Source organism: Lepidochelys kempii, chromosome 1, assembly GCF_965140265.1.
Source record: "Lepidochelys kempii isolate rLepKem1 chromosome 1, rLepKem1.hap2, whole genome shotgun sequence".
NCBI lineage: Eukaryota > Metazoa > Chordata > Testudines > Cheloniidae > Lepidochelys > Lepidochelys kempii.
In genome coordinates, this window is record NC_133256.1 from 252,024,188 (window position 1) to 252,045,270 (window position 21,083).

Genomic DNA, 21,083 nt, shown 5'->3' on the forward strand with positions numbered 1-21,083 from the left:
CAATGCTTTTTGAATCACAACACTTAGCTGTAAAGTACACAGTAATTTGTTGGGAGACAGGCCTGCAAAAAAAAGGAATTTTTGAAAGGATTCCATGCTTCCACCCACACCCTCCCACCCCAGAACAGCTAAATGTTATTTGTATTTACTACCTTCCTCTTCTGTATCAACATTTTTTCCATCCTCCCAAAGGCAAAAAAAGTCACTCATTTGAGCTCTTTGCTCTATAGTAAACAGTCAGTAGGTTTTGGAGGGTTAAAAATAGAATTGTAATAATAAATGTCTGGAAAAGTAAATTACATCTTCTTACTTACAAGCTGAAGAAAGTTTCCTGTTGAGAACTCTAACAACACTTGATAAAAGAAAAGAAAAGGAGTACTTGTGGCACTTTAGATGCATCCGATGAAGTGAGCTGTAGTTCACGAAAGCTTATGCTCAAATAAATTTGTTAGTCTCTAAGGTGCCACAAGTCCTCCTTTTATTTTTGCGAATACAGACTATCACGGCTGCTACTTTGTAACACTTGATAAGAAACTTTCTTATCTTCTCATTACTGGTTTAATATATGGATATAGCTATTACATCACCTGTTACATAAGGATTTCTATTATTTAAGCAGCTTGGGCAACACCAGATTTGTTCAGATGGCCGAGAACAATTAGGCCCATTTCTGACCTTGATCATGAATGCCTTTCCTGACGGAGGAAATCTGCCAATCAGCCTGAAGCACACAATAGTTCAGCCAGTGCTCTAGAAGCCATCACTGGATGCCAGTAACTTCATTAACTACTAGCCCATCTCCATCCTGTTTCTGGGAAGAATCTTCAAGAGAATGGAGACAACTAAATTCCATCAGCACTTGTCTTATACCAGCATCCTAGACCACACACATGGCTCAGAAAAGGAGACAGGGATAAACTCCTCTTGGGAGAGTCAAGTATCAGAAGGGTAGCCGTGTTAGTCTGGATCTGTAAAAGCGGCAAAGAGTCCTGTGGCACCTTATAGATGAACAGATGTATTGGAGCATGCATCTACATGCATCCAATGAAGTGGGTATTCACCCACGAAAGTTTATGCTCCAATATGTCTGTCAGTCTAGAAGATGCCACAGGACTCTTTGTTGTTTCTTGGGAGAGTGATATTTATGGGACAATATCATCATATGTGTTTCTGTTGCTATATGTTACCATTTCCTGTTTTCATATGTTGTTTAATTTGGGGTTTTTTCAGATCCTCTCAGGAGGCATTCAGTTCAGCTCCTCACAGGATCAGCCCCTTGGGGATCCGGCCTCTGAATATTGAGGAGTTTTCTTTGTTTCTTATTGTTTTTGTTTCTCTCCATCTTTTTTTTTTCCACAGCTTATTGACCAACTGCCAAATGCTTCAGTATGGTTGCACAGAACTTCAGCTGGAGTAATTCAAAGGAGCTACACCAGTTTACACCAGCTGAGGATCTGGGTGTATGTCCTTTAATTTGAATTGCAAGTTTCTTCTTTCACTTTTCCAAAGACCTGTACATCTAGGAACTGTGCTATTATAGAATGTTCCTTTTGAAAGACATAAAACTGAGGTTCTTAATGTTTGTAACAGTGATTTAAAGATCTAATGGTGCCTTTTGCAAGAACAGATGAGTTAACCAATTCTCCTGGCTAAATCCCAATTTAGGGAAGTGCATTCTGTCCCATCAACATTCCTCCTGCAGTTTCAGTTGGATAAAATATTTCACTTTGCTTTCTCTCCTAAACTGTTGTATATGTTGCTGTATGCCGTTAAAGAGCTGCTGTTTTTTTTAAAAAAATAATTACTTCTTTTATTAACAATATCTTAGAGCAGTGGTTCTCAAAGCCGCCGCTTGTTCAGGGAAAGCCCCTGGCGGGCCAGACCGGTTTGTTTACCTGCCGTGCCCGCAGGTTTGGCCGATCGCAGCTCCCACTCACCACGGTTTGCCGCTCCAGGCTAATGGGGGCTGCGGGAAGCAGCACGGGCCAAGGGACATGCTGGCTGCCCTTCCCGCAGCCCCCATTGGCCTGGAGCGGCGAACTGCAGCCAGTGGGAGCCTGCAGGCGCATCAGGTAAACAAACCGGTCCGGCCCGCCAGGGGCTTTCCCTGAACAAGCGGCGGACAGGCTTTGAGAACCACTATCTTAGATCACTGTAAAATTTACATGGCACTTTATATTCATATAGAAGACATATTCCCAGCGCTGAAGTTTTCCATCTCAGGGTGATTTAAAGAAAAAAACGTTAGAAGTTAAGTTTAGAAGAACAAAATCTAAAGAGACTTGTCGTGCTCATTTGCAGAGAAAAACACTCTGAACAATTTGTAGCTACAGTGCAACGTTCTCTGGTCAAAAACATATACCCATAATTAGTCCAGTCAGTCCACAGTTCAGGAGTTCTCCCAGATTCCTTGCTAACACAGAGGGTATGTTTACACTGCAGCTAGAGGTGTAATTCCCAGTTTGGGTAAATGTACACGCACTAGCTTTGATGGAGCTAGCATACTAAAAATAGCGATTCAGGTGGCAGGTTGGGGAAATACAATCCCAGCCGAGACTCTAGGTAAGTACTTGGGTGGCTAGTCCACACCGCTGTCCACAATGCCACAGCTCTGCTGCTATTTTTAGCACGCTAGCTTGATGAAAGCGAGTGCATGTACATTTACCAAAACTGGAAATTACATCTCCAGCGTTAGTGTGGACCTACTCTCCAATCTCAGGTCCCTGAGTAATGCATCCTACTATCTCCAGCTGCCTAGGACACTACATCCCATCCCTGTGGACAATGTCCTAGGCAGCTGGAGACGGTAGGACACATTACTCGTGGGCACTGCTATATGAGCAGCAGCCATTCATCAGCACGGGGGTCACCATGAGCACATCAACCCCATTTTTCTGATCACTATATAGGCTTATGTTAGGATGAATAAGAATGGTATGGAGGATAACACAGAATATTAATGATATAGCCTCATCTGGAACACTACTGCACTGCTGGACTTCCTGTCTAAAAAGGATAATACAAAATTAGAGGGGGCTTGGAAAAGAGTGACAAGAATGATTAAGGGCCTGGAAAAAAACTCTTTAAAAAGAGAGATCAAAGAGATTGGGATTGTTTAATTTAGAAAGGAGCAGGGTGGATTTGATTTAAATCAAACTGATTTAAATCATGATTTAAATCACTACTCAGGAAGACTCAATTTAATCATGGATTTCTACATAAAAGTGCATTCTTGTTGGTTGTTATAACCTCAATACATATTCTTCACAACTCAGAGATAGATGTAGATTTCATTTTTAGAAGGTACACACTACACATTTTAAAAGTGATTTATTTTGAAAACTTTTCATATTAGTTTTACAGCTATATCAGAAAATGAATGATTGTTTGGTTATTTAATTTACCAAAGGTAATTGAAGCAGATATTTATGAAGTCATTGGGAGGTGAACTATCATTAATATTTGGAGGATTTTTTTGCCATGCTGTATTAGGAAGAGAACATCACCAGACAGACATTTAAATTGTTTTATTTAACTATTCCTCACCTTTATATATTTATTTATAAACATTTTTGCTGTTAACAAGCATGTTATCTCCGGAGACACAAATCCACAGTTTGAGAACTGCAAAACTAAGCATCTCTGATGGTATCTTCTAGACCGGGGTGGGCAAACTCCGGCCCAGGGGCCGCATCCGGCCCTCCAGACGTTTTAATCTGGCCCTTGAGCTCCTGCCAGGGAGTGGGGTCCGGGGCTTGTCCTGCTCCGCGCAGCTCCTGGAACCAGCGGCATGTCCCCTCTCTGACTCCTATGCATAGGAGCAGCTTGGGGGCTCTGCACGCTGCCCCCACTCCAGGCGCTGTCCCCGCAGCTCCCGTTGACCAAGAACCATGGCCAATGGGAGCTACAGGCTTGGTGCCCGTGGATGGAGCTGCCTAGCCGCGCTGCTGCATAGGAGATGGAGAGGGGACATGCTGCTGTTTCTGGGAGCTGGTTGAGGTAAGTGCCACCTGGAACCTGCACCCCTGACCACTTCCTATGCCCCAACCCCCTGCCCCAGCCCTGATCCCCCTCCCGCCCTCCAAACCCCTCTGTCCCAGCCCAGAGCACCCTCCTGCACCTCCAACCCCTCATCCCCAGAGCCTGCACCCCCAGCCAGAGCTCTCATCCCCTCGCGTACCCCAACCCCCAATTTCATGAGCATTCATGGCCCGCCATACAATTTCCATACCCAGCTGTGGCCTTCGGGCCAAAAAGTTTGCCCACCCCTGTTCTAGACTGAGCACTGGGTCCCTCTGGGTAGATAGAAAGGTTAACTTAAATAATCTATACAGAAGCCCCTGGAACCCCATAAGATTGGGTCCCTAATCCATAAACTATTGGAACTCATTTACAAAAATTTTCTTAAACATTACATTAATATATAATATATATATACCATAGAATTAGAATTTATAATCCCTATTCCATGATGAGATATCTTTGAGCTATAACGTATCTTAATTAAAACTATCTTTAGATAGGTTTTTTCCTCAAAAAGCATTTTATCAAAAAAATCCAATTTAAATTTAAAAAAATCAGGTTTTTTTATTTTTATTTTTTAAATCCTTGATTTTTATCCACCCTGGAAAGGAGAAGAAAAAGAGGGGAGTTTTGAGAGAGCCCAAAAACCTTACACCTGAACTAATTTGTGTCAGTTCATGGAAAGTTTCCCAAAATGGGGGTAGGGGAAAAATCCCATTATAGTGAGTTTAATCTAAATGGTTTGGTGCAGTTTGGCTTGTTTTTTGTTAATTGACACCAAACAATTTCTTCTTTCTTTCAGTTAAAAAAATCAGACTTTCTGCTTCAAACAGATTATGACTTTAGGTCCAATCTTGAGCAAGAGATGATATGTCAGGTGCACCTCCCCAGGAATAGCACCAGGAAGATGGTGCCTCAAACGTACACCTCTAAGTCACAAATCCTACTCTGCTTTCTCTTTGCTACAGGAGTGGAGGTAATAATTGCTTCTGGCCTAGTATACCAGAAAAAAATTAGGTTGTTGCATACTTACAGCTGTCAAGGGTGATTCCCCACTCTGGCACTTCAAGTGCAGAAGGTAGGGGCCTGCAAGGATTCTAAAAATTAATACTGGCCACTCCAGGCTTGTATTAAACTCCCAAGGCTACAGCTTTTCTCTGACCTTGGATTGGTAGATGCTGCCACCACCCAAGTGCAAAACCCCTTTGAGAACCCAGGAAGGCGCACTTGGGAATTCCTTCCTGTGGGGTACCGTCAAGCCCCCACCCCCCAGGGAAGAGCTGAGGAAGAAAAACAAGGGAAATCAGCTGTTGCCACCAGCTAATTAAACAATGTGCACAAATCTCTTAGGACACAAAAATCCAATCCTGTTTTTAAAGAAGGTAAATTGTATTAAAAACAAAAAGAAAGAAAATACATCTGGAAACTCAGGCTATTGCTAGATTTAAAAAAACCCAAACCCACTACTTAGAAGGATTAAGCATCAAGAATAACTTTCCTGAGGTCCAGCTTCAAGGTTACAAGCAAAACAAAAGCATTTGGGGTTAGCACAGAGGAGTCCACAAGCCATAAAGAAAAGAAAAAAAAGATAAACCTAATAGTGTCTTCCAAGACATTTCCTGATCTACTTACATATCTGGGGTTTCAAATGAGTAGTTTCCAGGTACGATCTGATGATTTTTCATACCTGTCCTAAAGCTTCTTACAGCATCGCTGCTCTGTTCCCTCTCTCCGGAGAACAACAGAAGACAGACAAAGAGGATGTTTTTCTCAATTTTAAAAAGTTCTAGCCTTCCCATTGGCTCTTTTGGTCAGGTGCCCACTCACTTCCTTTTACCTATGCATAGCAGTGATACTTTTTAACCCTTTACAGGTAAAGCACGTAGAAAACAGCTACTAAGAGAGATTTTATAGCTAACTGGCTGGGCTGGCTGGGCGTCCATAACAGGGAGCTACCTCTGCCCCCTTCATTTATCACAACAGCTATACACCCAGATCAAATATGTGGGGAGTCCATGCGGGGGTGTACTCCCTACCTTGTGTGCTCTGTTATCTGAGTCACAATCTAGCCCATAATGTCTATTATTTAAACACCATGTTCCCATCCAGTCCAACAGGGTTCTCAGTGAATTATATTATATGATTATATGCATTCGATTTGGTTTATACTGGACTGATGATGTCCTCTTTGGTGTTTTCACTTTCAGCTCGGAGAAAACAGATTGCATATTGGAAAATCCTGGATGATGTAAAAAACATATTGCCTAGTAATGATGTTCTCCTTATTAAGCAGGCTGGACTGCATTTCCATCAGGCATGATTTTTCCATTGTCATGCATCTGTGTGATCATTTACACTTTTGTAAAGTTAGTGCAGAGTGGATGTAAAATGCTACCATTCAGATTTTTTAAGCAGCTTTTCACAAGTGTAAATAAATGACCAATCTATACAAGACAGTGGAGAATCAGGCCTGTTATTTGTAACAGTCAGCTTTGACTGGGCAGCTGAATCCACTTCCACTGTAATAAAAATACAGTAGCACATACCTATGTATACTGAATTTTTTATTAATATTTTATTTTTGTGGTGACAGATGTTACCACCAATTAACTATTGTAAAGTAAGTAGTGTCTTGAAAGATCATACAGTTTTGTAGCATCCTGCTGAATTCTTCTAAGTTTAGATCTAAATTTCTGCAGTCGAATAGGTGAAATTCACCCTTCTGGAGATGGGTAGTGTGAGGTGTATACTCCAGTTAAGCCCCACTTAGATAGTAAGCTCTTTGGGGCAGGGACCTTCTTTTTGTTCTGTGTTTGTACTGCACTCAGCACAGTAGAGTCCTAGTACATGACTGGGGCTCCTGGGTGCTGCGGTAATACAAACAATAAATAATAACTTACAGCCTTAAAATAGATGTCAAATGGGACTTCCTTGGGGCAAAGGCCTTATGTGGGACTCTACCTAGAGGTGAATTTCACCCCTAATGAGGAAAATGTGTGGGTAAAATCATGGCTTCATTGAAGTCAATAGTAAAACTCCCATTGGCTTGATTTCACCTTGTGTCTCTAATGAAAGAGACTTTGAAGTATCAAGCATGGTTGAAATGGCATACATTATTTTAGTAAATTGCCAAAGTATCATTCTCTTTCACCCACATAAGCCTTCAGAGTCTCAATCATGCTTCCTAAGCAGTAGGTGAGTCACAACCAGTCTGTCTTTTGAAAAAGTTAGACTTCTGTCTAGTTCCCATGGTAATCAGAAGCAACAATTATTTCAGATTGCTACTCCAGTTCCTTTAAAGTGTAAGCTCAATAAAGAAGCTCTCAGATGGCTACAGTTCCACAGAGGTTTGCAGTACTTAATCATCACTTCCTATTGTCAACGGTTTGAGTACTTCAAAAGAATTGGTCCTGGATGCGTGGAGGGCTGGCTCTAGTGTATATTTTCAGACTGCAGTGCATTTAAAATAAAAATGTAGTCTTGTTGTATTTTCAGCTCCACAAAGCAGTTCTATGGCACTATTTCAGCAAAAATTTCTAGAATGAAACAAATGGCCCTGAGGGACTTTAACAATTGTCTAGTAGATAACTCTGCATGTGACTCAGAAGATGCATAACAAAGAATAATTTCACTCTGCCTGATCATATAACTTGTACTGAGATCCCAGTTTTCAAACAGGGGGGCCTTAACAGAACAGCCAAATCCTGCTTCTAGATGCTTATTTTGGCTTGTAATCATATTAATTGAACATTTATACACCTAACTGTCTATTTCACTATTATAAAGGCAGTGATATTTGAAAAGTGGATCCTGATTGTGAAAAGGATTGTTTTTCTTCAAGTGCTTGCTCATGTCAATTCCATTCAAGGTGTGCACGCACCCTCATGCGCAGTCGTCGGAGATTTTTGCCTTAGCGTTGTCCTTGTGGCATCCTCTGGAGTGTTACTGTGCTCGTGTGGTGGTATATCAGGTGCCGCCCAGCCCTATGCCCTCTTAGTCCCTTCTAGCTGCCCATGGTGGTTCGTCGGAGCACCTTCCTTGCTTAACGAGAGCTAGCGTTTTTTTCTCCTAATGAACTTCGTGCCTTTGAGCCTTTTGTAAATAGTTTGTGTAATGTATTAGTTAAGTAGTGAAGTGTAGCTGTTAGTCAGTGTTCCGGTGGGGACTTCGCCCCAGACGGAGCATGCCCAAGGCTCCCGGGTTTAAGCCCTGCTTGGGGCTCTCCTGATGGAGTCCACCCTTCGCCCGGCTTCTGAGTCATCCAGACAGGTCACACCGAGCACCTCGGCCTCCATCTGCAGTGCGCTGCCGGCACCTGGCTCCTCCCGGCATCCGTCGCCATCACCCGTGCCAAAAAAGAAAATGAAAAAGCACAGCTCCCCGACACCAAGTAAAAAGGTCCAAGGGTCATCAGCCAAGGGACCCGGGTCTGGCCACCAGGCTACTCCAGAGCCACGTGCTCATGCCTCCCTGGTTGGGGCCCCCAGCCTCCTCGAAGGTCTGCTACTGACTCCTGGGAGCAGTATGGGACCCACATCCCTGCCGGCACCGTCGTCCTCCCAGGCTCCCCAAGCGCAGAGAGAGCACAGGTCTCCACCTGCTCCAATGATAAGTCTGGTGCCGCACGATTTGGCTAAGGCTCCCCAAGAGGGCAAGCCAGCTTCTAAGACCCCTCAAGGGGCAGGGGAACACTGCCAGTCACCAGAGAAGAGGCGAGAATCCTCTCCACTTCGCCGAGGATCTGGGGACAGATCCGAGACTCTTCATCGGTCGCCCAGACTAGTGTCGAGATCCCCTCGGTGTTAGTCATTTGTACGGGGTCGACATTTCCCACACTATTCCCAGCACCGGTCATCCTCCTGTCGGTCATCCTCTTGATGTCAGTCCTAATTGCCGGCACAGTGGGAGCGTTCCCCATCTCGGCACCGGTCTCCCTGGCACTGGTACCAATCTCCCCGCTATTGACACCAGTCTCCCACATCTGGTCACCGGTCGCCAGTAGCCATGACCAGTAAACAAACCCAAGCATCGACAGCCCCTCCCTGGTTGCTGGAAGGTGATTCCTCTGGCACGCAGTACCAGTTCAACCCATTGCTCAGGTCCCACCGGCGAGATTGGGCACCGGAACCTGCACCATCACCTGCGGCACCGCAGTGGCAGCACGGCCAGTGGCCAGCACAGTGGCCTTATTGGAGCATGTGGGGCGTACCGATCATAACGATGCCCCCTTCCCAGCGCTCTTCAGTTGCTGCATCGGAACATTGGTTGGCGGCACCGACGGCACTGGGCTCAGTGCTGGGGGCCTGTTTGGAGGTCAGGATGGAAAAGCCTGTACCCGCCCCTAAACCTCCCTCTCCGGTGGTAGTCAAAATCCCAGGACCTCCCCCAGCGGTCCAATCTTCCTCATCATCCCCGGATGAGGTGGTTGCAAGAACTTCAAGGGCTAGCCTGCCGGACAGCTTCAAAAAACATCAGGCCCTACTTTGGTGTGTGGCCAAGAATTTGGGGCTGGAGGTGCAGAAGATGGTGGATCAGGAGGACACCCTCTTCAATGTCCTCTCGGCCTCTATGCCCACCCGGGTCACCCTACCCGTGCATGAAGGGGTTCTTACAATCGCCAAGGCCCTATGGCAAACCTCCTCTTCCATTCCTCCTATCTCCAAAAGGGCTGAAAAGAAGTACTTTGTTCCAGCCAAAGGGTTTGACTACCTTTATACCCACCCACCCCCTGGCTCGGTGGGTGTGTCTGCGGCCAATGAGAAGGACAAACAGGGTCATACCACCTCGACTCCCAAGAACAAAGAGGCCAAAAAGCTCAATCTCTTCGGGAGAAAAAATTATTCAACCACCAGCTTACAATTTCGGGTGGCGAATCATCAGGCTCTGTTCGGCAGATATAACTTTAATCTCTAGGATGGTCTCTCCCACAGGGTCTGGCCCAGGAGTCCGGCGCCCTGGTGGAGGAGGGCACCGCGGCGGCCAGGTGCTCCCTGCAAATGGCATGGGTTGCGGTGGACTTGGTGGCTCCAGTGGTTGCGTCAGTGCTGGTTATGCAGCACAGCTCTTGGCTTCAAAAGGTGGGCATCTCCCAGGAGAAGCAGACCTCGATTCAAGACCTTCCTTTCAACGTGGTTGGTTTCTTCTCTGAGCAGATGGACGCCAGGCTGCGTGGGTTGAAGGACACTAGAACCACCCTTCGCTTGTTGGGCATGCACACACCAGTCTCCTCGTAAGCCCTTCCGGCCGCCCCCACTGCCAAGGCCCTGGTAGCCCCGTCAGGGCTCTGCGAGAAGAAGGGACACTACTTTTAGCCATCAACGCCCTTCTTCCTCATGCTCACCTGTGCAACCTGGGCCTGCCAAACACCTAGGGGGCCAAAAACACTAATTTTGAAGGTGTGCTCGAGAGCGACGCCCCAGTCAGCTACCCGGCTCCTCCCCATCTTTTCCTCGACTGTCTCCACCCCTACCAGATTGCCAGTGGCGGCTTACCTGAGATGTCAAGGGGTCCAGATTTTCCAGTATCGCAACAACTGGCTCCTCAAGGGCAGGTCTCCAGGGCAGGTGCAAGGGAGCCTCGATCTGGTGCATTCCACCTGCAGCAACCTGGGCCTGCTGATAAAAACAGAAAAGTCCATGTTAACACCAGTTCAATGCATAGAGTTTATTGGAGTGGTTCTCAACTCCACGTGGGCCAGGGCCTTCCTTCCGGAAGTGAATTTTCACGCCATGTCAGACCTGATCTCCCAGGTAAGCAGCCACCACTCACCACGGCCCACACCTGCCTGTGACTGATGGGCCACATAGCCATGTGCATGTACGTGGTCAGCCATGCTTGACTTCATCTACAGCCTCTGCAAGCGTGGTTAGCCTCAGGCTATATGCCCAGCAGGTCACAGTGCCGAACCACGTCCTTCCATCCCTGGAGCAGTGGCTGGATCCCAAGTCGGTGCTGCAAGGAGTTCCCTTCACAACCCCATCCCAGTCACTCACCCTGGTCTCAGATGTGTTGGATCTGGGCTGAGGAGCCCACCTGGGCAAGCTCAGCATGCAGGGCCCGTTTGTTTCAACATGACCTAGCCCTTCATATCAACGTCAGGGAGCTCAGAGCAGTTTGCCTGGCCTGACAGGCTTTCTTGCCCCACCTGAAAGGCAAGGTGGACAGTACCGACAGAATGTATTACATCAACAGGCAGGGCAGTACCAGGTCTTCGGCCCTTTGTTGGGACGCGCTCAGCCTCTGGGACTTTTGTGTGCCGCATGCCATTCATCTGGTAGCCCCCCACCTGCCAGGAACCAAAAACGTCTTGGCAGATCATCTCATCAGGACCTCGTCTCGCTACAAATGGACATTCCATCTGGAGGTGGTCAGCCTAATCTCCCACAGATGGGGGAATCCCCGGGTGGACCTGTTTGCATCCAGGCAGAACAGAAAGTGCCACGTATTCTGTCCTCTGCAGGGGAGGGACAAGGGCTCCCTGTCAGATGCCTTCTTGATTCTGTGGTCGGGACCGCTGATGTACACCTTCCCGCTGCTACAGCTGATCCACAAGGTCCTGCTAGAGGTAAAGCAAGACAAAGCGAACGTCATCTTCATAGTCCCAGTGTGGCCTCGCCAACTGCATGCTGCTGAGTCTTTCGGCAGCCGCCCTGCTACAGCTGCCTCTTCGGCTGGATCTGCTGTCCCAGGACCACAGCAATCTGTGGCATCCACACCTGGTGACGCTGCACTTGACAGCTTGGCTACTGCGTGGCGAAGTCTGGACAAATGGGTGTACTCCGCTGGTGTCCAACAGGTCCTGCTGGGCAGCAGAAAACCTTCCACCAGGGCTACCTATTTGGCAAAGTGGAAGTGGATCATGTGTTGGGCCTCAGATCGTCACATTCGGGCTGAAGAGGCCCCGCTGCAGGACATCCTAGACTATTTGCTGAACCTTCAGCTCCAGGGCCTGTTGCTCTCTTCAGTAAAGGTCCACCTGGTGGCCATTTTGGCATTCCACCCTTTGTTTCAAGGCAGGATGGTCTTCACCCATCCTGTGATGGTGTGATTCTTGAAAGGTGTGGACTGCCTCTATCCACATGTCTGGGACCCAGCTCCCACTTTGGACCTGAATCTTGTGCTGTCAAGGCTCATGGGTCCTCCCTTCGAACCCTTAGCTTCCTGCTCCCTCCTGCTTCTCTCATGGAAGGTTTCTTTTTTGGTCGCTATAACTTCGGCCTGCAGGGTATCCGAGATCAGGATACTCCCTCAGAGCCACGTTATACGGTTTTCTACAAGGATGAGGTCCAGTTGCGCCCGCACCTGGCTTTCCTGCCCAAGATTTCCCAGTTTCATACTGATCAAAACATATACTTACCCGTCATCTGTCCTATGCCTCATGCGATGGATGACAAACAGAGGCTGCATACCCTAGATGTCAGACAAGCCCTGGCCTTCTACACAGATAGAACGATGTTGTTCTGTAAGTCAGCACAGTTGTTGTTGCTGTCACAGACAGGATGAAGAGTTGCCCAGTGTCTGCCCACAGAATATTGTTGTGGATCGTGGCCTGCATCCGCTACTGTTATGAGTTGGCGAAGGTGCCCCCCACCGGTGGTGGTAATGGCTCACTCGACTAGGGCACAGATCTCATCAGCAGTCTTCCTGGCTTAGGCGCCGATCCAAGAAATCCGTTGGGCTGCTACCTGGTTGTCTGTCCACACATTCGCATCTCATTATGCGTTTACCCAGCAAGCTCGAGATGACGCTGGCTTTGGCAGAGCAGTACTGCAAGCTGCCATACCGTGAACTCTGAGCCCGCCTCCAAGAATACTGCTTGAGAGTCACCTACAATGGAATCGGCATGAGCAAGCACTCAAAGAAGAAAAAACAGTTACCTACCTTTCGTGATTGTTGTTCTTCAAGATGTGTTGCTCATGTCCATTCCATTACCTGCCCTCCTGCCCCTCTGTCAGGGTTGTCAGCAAGAAGGAACTGAGAGGGTGTAGAGCTGGCAGTGCCTGATATACTGCCGCATGAGCATGTCGCTCCAGAAGTCACCATAGTTGATGCTACGGATACTGCTAAAGCAAAAATATCCGATGACTGCGCACGTGGGATGGAATGGACATGAGCAACACATCTCGAAGAACAACAGTTATGAAAGGTAGGTAACCATTTTTTTCATGCATTATAGGGGAAGTTATTGCATAAGACTAAATCTTGATAGTTTGTGTTTATTGAAAATAAAACAATAAAACGAGGTAGACAAGTTCTAGTTGGATGGAGAAATGCAATATTACACCAAAAAGAGCAAATATATAGGAAAAAGGTGGTAGTATTATGTAGTATATAGAGATGCCAGAGTGAGTTGGGAAAGGTAGAATGATATAAACAAAGAAATAGGGATTAGATTGATATGAATATCATCTATTCTATTCTATTCTATACTATTTTCCTGATGATCTCAACCCTTGAAAATAGTGGGAGAGCCTTAAAATGGACTCGGCAGGTGAGAAAATCAGCTTAGCTGATTGGTTCAAACTAACTCTCAGTTCTTTCAGATTGTAAACCCTCTGGAGCAGGGATTGTTGATTTTCTGTTTGCATAGTGCCCTGCACAATGAACCCTAGTCAGAATTGTGGCTTTTGGGTGCTCCGTGCCATAAACAGTTACTACTTCTATCCACTGTGTTAATTGTGCTGGCAGCACTCTGCTCACATATGAGTGTGTTATTTACTTGGGAAAATTAACTCACTTTTGAAACTCAGTTTGATAGATGGAGGCCATTTGTGAGACATAAAAATCATTCACTTTTGGAGGCACAAGAGACAAGGTAGAGGGCAAAACAGGGAAAAGGGAACGAAGGGCTATATCTGAACAATAAAAAGGCTGGTCATGAAAACTATTTATGCCAAGAGAATCATAATTAAAATACTCGTTAAAGAAGTGTTAAAAGGCATTTGAATATCTGAAGAGAACATACAAGATCTATAGCACCCGTTATGTGGCCTGTAATGCATCTGTAAGTTATTTGGGCATTATTACAATTCCTTTAGTTTATAGTTACACCATCTGTGTCAGTGAGGCAGAAAACTCGGAATTTGATCCACTCCTTTTGATGTCTGGATTTTATGATGGCCAAAGACTTAGTGAACTTCTTGAAATTTGCAGGAAAGCATCACAAGAGTGGAGCTCATGGGAATCTAGACATGAGGCTGAGATTCAGAGGGAGATATGACTTTCAGGCAGCTCACTTTCAATAATAGCCTTGAATACAAGAAGGAGAGAAATGTAGCAAAGGAAAATGTAAAACTGTTTCTTGCAGTTCAAGAGGAACTCAAACTTAGGAGAAAGTCTACCTCTTAGACTGGTTTAAACACACTACCAGAATTCACTTGACAGAATTTACCAGAACACCAAGTTTATAAATAAAAGAAGGGAGCAAGCCTAAACAGGTTTAAATCTAGCCCAACATATGTGTCTAGATATTAATTCAGTACTGACCAGGTCTTTGAGAAGTGTGGATCTGGGAACCTCTCCCATAGTAAGGTTTGCACACACAAGATCAGCATTGTTGTAAGGAAAGAAGAACGTGGATTGATTTCCACTGTCTTTCCTGTCCATTGACGATTTGTGCACTGTTGGGAAATCAACCCACAATCTTTCCTGAGGAAAGATTTACTTAGATCTTAATGTATATAAACAGTATCACAGATATAGCAAGCTCCAGATACCTGGTTTTAATAATAAAGTCTTTTTATCTTGGAAAACACACAAAAAATAGACCCCTGCAGTGTTTTCAAATAGCAAAAAAAAAAGTCATAAACAATGGTTAAATACTTTCCCTGCTTTATTGAGGAAACTGCAGTGGATCATCAGATAAAAGTAAACTAATTTTGGCAGGGAATTTGTTTTAATGAGGAGACTATGCTAGTCAAGGGGATGGAGCCGCTATAAATTCCATATCCTGATTAATGGAATGAATAAGTTTTGGAGAATTTAACCAGTTAGAGAAGCCTTACTCAATACATTATTGTTAGTATAATAATTACTTCTTGAGAAGCCTGAGAATTCCAGTGAAAAGACCCTAAAAGTTTGTAATGCAGAAAGAATCTCTGATTTATGGTAATAATGTGCCAAGGGTAGTACCATATTTTAGGCTTAAATCCCTCAGATTTTGACAAGGAAACGAATTTCTCTAATGAACTAGTAAAGTAGAAGGCACATTCAGCTTCAGACATGGGAACACTCCCAATTATAATTCCAGAGATATTGTGGTAAAGTTCAATGCTAATTACTAGTTGTGTAACAAGGGCATGTAAAATATGCATGCATCACATTTAAAAACTCTCACTATTTAATGAACTATAACAGGTCTCATGCTCAACTAAAGCTGTGTGTGATTAACTGATTTGACATCTTACTGGCAATTCTAGGGGGGGAAATTGTTTCGGGTGACCCACGACCAAATTTTTGGGAAATCAAAAAGTCAAAACCAATTTTTCAAGTTTGAGCATTTTAAAACTTATTTAATTTTTTTAAATAAAATTGAAGGAAATATCCAAACAAAATTTTAAAAATCAAAATGTTCCATTGTGAAAATGTCAAAGCAAAATGTTTTGATTTTTTTGTATTTTTCTTTTTCTTTTCCCCCCCAAGATGAACAATTTGGCAAAACTGACGTGTTTGGTGTTGCCAAATCTGCATTTTTCAAGCCCTCCCCACCACAAAAAATAAGCTGAAAAATTTCTCCCAGCTCTATTCTAACCTGCTCCTGCTTTCAGGGATAACCTTGATTTTGTAACAAAACTTATCCTTATTCCTCCTTTGCCTGCCATTCCCTCCTATTAAAAGTTGCGTGAAAAAATTCCTGATCAAAATATCAGTTGTACATGGTTTAGAGTGTTGTTTTTCAAATCTACTTGCATTATTTTTTTCTTTAATAATCTCTCTACCTCGGCTCTTTCTAAGATTCATCCTTGAAGCCTGATTTCTTTTCTAACGTTATAAGGTACAAAATAATGGGCCTGATTCTCTACTGCTTTCCCCTTGTATAGTGATGTGCAAAGGGAGTATAAAGCACTATTGCTGGTATAGAGCATTGTACATTCACTTTGCCCAGGGGGAAATTGTGACAAAAGATGCAAAGTGAGGGGAGTCAGACCTGTGATTCAGTATCATAAATACACACCTTAGCCTTCATAACACATCACCAAGACTTTTGTTCTGGCAATGCAGTTAAAAAGGAAGTAATTGCAACCTTGTAGTAATTTCAAACAACCACATCTTCCAACTCCACAATGGAGTTATGCTAATTTTACACCAGCTGAGGACCTGGCCCATGGATTCTGTGGACCAGATCCTGAGGTGTGGCTGATCTGGTCAAAGTAGGGTACAGAGGTGGCTTAAAGTTCCCCTTTGCACTTCCTGATCCTGGTGAAGCGCCAGTTCCCACGCACTGCTGTAGCAGCCAAAAGACTGCTCTAATTAACTCCAATGCAAATGGCCACAAGAGCAGTTGAGGATTAGTGTGGTAAAAGAACATTTTACTCAATACTCTTTCTACTGGTCACACACTCTGTTTTCTGTGCTGTGCTGGTAGTGGGGAGGGGCAGTGGCTTACAAGCCCCTATATTGGCTCAATGCCATCAGAGCAGTGTTTCCCAAACCTGGGACGCCACTTGTTCAGGGAAAGCCCCTGGTGGGCCGGGCTTTTGTTTACCTGCCGTGTCTGCAGGTTCGGCCGATCACGGCTCCCACTGGCCGCGATTCGCCGCTACAGGCCAATGGGGGCTGCAGGAACCGGTGTGGGCCAAAGGACGTACCGGCCACCGCTTCCCTCAGCCCCCATTGGCCTGCAGCAGCAAACTGCGGCCAGTGGGAGCTGCAATTGGCCGAACCTGCGGGCGCGGCAGGTAAACAAACCAGCCCGGCCCACCAGGGGCTTTCCCTGAACAAGCGGTGTCCCAAGTTTGGGAAACACTGCACTAGAGGATCACCATAGCAGGGAGCTGATCTTCCCTGAGCTGGTTAAGTCAGTTTACAGCCACAATACAAGTGCAGTGTGGTACAAAGAGGCCCCATCACAGTAGAGAACTTGACGCTGTAACTTGCTTTTGCTGAAATCTCGAAAGATGTTTGGGTTCTCTGTTCTGTTCTCATCCTTCTCTGTAAAAGGGTGCCTTCCCCCTGGGCTGGAGAGCCTGGGGCTAATTACTGAATGAGTCCCTCCTGAGGAGAATCAGGCAATTACCCAGAAAGAGCAGAAGGTGGCTGCAGTGGAAGGGAGGGAGAGAACCAAGCTTATGTGGTGATGAAGCCTGGCTGGGGAAAAGGGTGAGTGCCAGTGAAAGCCAGTGGTGTAGCTAGGAGTGGAAATTTGGGTGGGCCCTGACTTTCAGGTGGATGGGCAATGTCAGACAGTGCTAGCTCAGCTTCTTCCCTTACGCCATGCCCTCTTCCTCGCCCTGGTGCCCTCGGACATGGCTTCACCTGCCAAGCTGGGCACATGCATGGGGCGGCTCAGAAAATGGCGAGGCAGAGCTGCCGGAGCGTAGCTTTCTGAAGGGCGGACACATAGCTCCGTCCTCGATTTCAGGTGCTCGAGTGATGCTGTGGGCCGCTATGGCAGCACTACACCCCTGTTCAGATTTGGTTGGGCCTGGATGCTAAGTGTGTGGGCCACGGCCCACCCAGGCCTACCCTGGCTATGCCCCTGGTGAAAGCTCAGAGCATATGTCACTCTCTCCAGTAGGGAGAGGCCCTGATGAAAATAGGGAAGAGAGGCCTGGGAGAGACTCTGATTAAGCAGGGAAGAGAGAGAGAGAGAGAGAGAGAGACAGAACTTAAGAGGCCTGGTAGGAAGTGACCCAGGGAAAACTGCAAAACAAAGGTAGAGGAACAGACCTAACTGTTCAGTACAGGGCTCTGTGCTAGAACCTAGAATGGGAGGTGGGACTGGATTCCCCTACTGGCCCCAAGGAAGGGGCTGTACAAGCCCACCACAGGGGTTATTGAACCCAGCAAGGGGGCTACAGGCTGAGCGGAAGACAGGGTAAGGGAGAGTCCCAGAGAGGGGGGAGGATTTTTGATTGTTTTAAAGACATTTTTGGGACTTTCAGTTTGATAATTGTGACCCTGGACATGTTGGACTTAAGATGGTGACCACGCTGCAGGGCCGAGCCATTGGAAAAGGAATTGCTGAAGTCACTGTTGGGGGAGAGGGGGCACTAGCCCAGCAAGAGAGCTGCCACACCATACCTGGCCATGAGGAGGTGCCTACCGGTGAGTGAACTCACTTACACTCTCCCAGTAACAGAACGGAAGTGTGACAACTGAGCTTGCTTGGCAATTTGCTGGACCAGTCATGTTTTCATGGCAATGTTTGTGACGGTCTCCAAATTTGCCACCATCTCTTTGCAGGCTTCATGGGGGATTCTGTTGGTAGCATAGTGTAGTGTAGCATAGTGCCATAAGGGGAGGCAGTCCATAGCACAGTTCTCAGAAATTAATCCATTTTGAAGTAAGTGGAAAAACTCTTTGGTGGGGAAGGGACTGTCTTTTTCTTCCGTTTGTATGGTCCCTAGCTTAAAGGGATCCCCCTCCTTGCCCAGGATAGGGGCTCATAGGCACAGTAATGCAATATAAATAATAACAATAATAGCACTACTAGCAACAACTGTGTTTAAACATGGAGGTAAGCTAGCAAATTCCTGGCCCTTGTGTTAATGGGGTCTAGAGGAACAGTGTGATTGCCTGGAGCTCTTGTCTTTGTGAAAAATCACACTTTTATGGGAAAAACCGTATAAAGCGGAATAGAAAAATATTAATTTCCTGTAGAATATTTTGGACCATCCTGTAGAATTTGATGGAACTACTTTGTACCTGCTAAAGAATTATAAAGGATGATTTAAGAAAACATATAAAAGGATGTCTTTGATAAATTCAGTAGGTTTCTAAAGAGCTCTGCTACATTTCTGTTTTCATCACTATTATATATTTGTGATCCTAAGGGCATCCTGGTGCCAGAAGGTAATGAATTTCAACTCGCCCTACTCACTATGCTTATAATCTGTATCTAAAAGATGTCATGTAATATGTCATTGGCAAACTAATAACTCACTGATCATTACTATTATTGTGTGATGTGTGTATGGGTTGTGCATTAAGGGTTACGGATATATGCTGGAATTATGACTGTGTGTTTAAACCAGCCATCTCAGGGGGAGTTGGCAAACAGGTCTAGACAAAGGAATGTGTTTCCTTCACTGAGCCACACGGTGGTCAGGCAAAGACAATGAACAGAGGTGACATGTAACTGTTGACAGGGGGAGGGCACAATTTTGAGGACTCCGGGGAGCCACGTGACTGCCCCACACATTGTCTCTGGATCTAGAACTGAGGTTTTCAAGCAGGGGGCATGGAGGAATGTTTGGTGGCTCAGGCTGGCAGTGCCAGGCAGGGCTCAGGAGGGAGTGCCACATCCACCCCCGGACTCACCTCAGTGGCCTGCTGAGGTAAGTTGCAGGTGGAGGTGGTGCTCTCTTCCCAAGCTGTGCAGGGCTAGTCCAAGCCCCGTTGCTGAGGTGAGTCAGAAGGTGGAGGTGGCACTCCCTCCCAGAGCCCCAGCCCCAAACGTTTCTCTGTGTCCCCCTAGGGGGACATGCCCCACAGTTTGAAAACCTCTGGGTACAGGCTGTTGCAAAATGGAAGGCAGAAGTCTGGGGGAGCAGATGTCCCCATGTGCCCACCCCACCCATGTCACCTCTGATAATGAATGTCTATTTACATATTAGGTAAACAAACCTATCAAGGTAACAAGCAGAGGAGGAAACAGCTTGGCATCTATACCCCAATGGGGAAGAGAAACTTTATCTGGGCTATAAAGACAGGGGATCTGAACCTCAAGTGACAAACAACTGAATCAGCTGATTGTATACAATATTTATGTATTATAATAGCATAACAAATGTGGTGTTTTAGGAAAGCCTATGACACAGTGATAATTGATATCATTGTGAATTGTATGTATTAACACTACACAAGGAATTATGGATACTTTTTGATACTGTGCTTTATAATCTGATACCAAAGAAAGGAAGAAACAGGTCTCTCCCACACAGGAGGGAAAGCAGCTATCTACCTGTCTCCAAAGAAATCAAGAAAGGTATGACCAAAAACAATGGAAGCCCCATTTAGGCTGAGATCAGCAGGGGAATGGGAAGATCACAGGAAGGGAAGAACAGCATGAGGTCATCCTGCCTCTTGAAACTATGTCAGTGAACGTTGAGAGAGATAAGTAGGAACAGCAGCTATATTTGGGGATCATCACTAGGCAGACATGGGGGTAGGGGTGGTCAGAGGTTTTGCAAGCTGAGAAAGATGGGCTGTACAATCAATGCGGATGAAGTCTCTGGGTACTGAATATAGGTGAGAAACCTGCTTATGCAAAGATCTTTTACCTAAGAAGACAAGGGAAGCCAGCACCTTGTACTTCTGTGGAAGATCCTGCCTGCTGGGAAGGATGATTGGACAAAGTCTGTACCTTGCTAGGTTTAGTTTTAGACTTCTAGATGCATTTTCACTTTTATTTGCTTTTTACATGGCATCACTTAACCTATGTCCTATTATTAATACATTTGTTTTAGTTTTACTACAAACCAGCTCAGTGCTGTGTTTGAAGGGATGAGTGTATTTGTCCAGTTAGGTTAATAAGCTGTAATGTGCTTTTGTCTCTTTAAAGGGGAAAATTAACCTTATTATTTCTGAGTGTTCCAGGATTGGGCTGGACATCTTGAAACTCATGTGTTTGGGGAAATTTGGGGCTGCAAGTGTGGGGTCCCCCTGCAAGTCGTAACCAAGGCTGGTGGAAGCCAGGGTGGGGCTGTTGTGCTGTAGGCAGGATGTCGGAGTCAGAGTTGATGATCCAAGGATGTGCAGCACACAGACACTCAAGATGTGACCTGCATGCTTGTCTGCTGGGTGCTGGTGTCCAGGCTGTGAGCCACAGCAGCTGAGCATTTGAGACATCCAGGGTTATAGGGTAGGTTGTGACACAACTCCTCACTGGTCTGGATTGC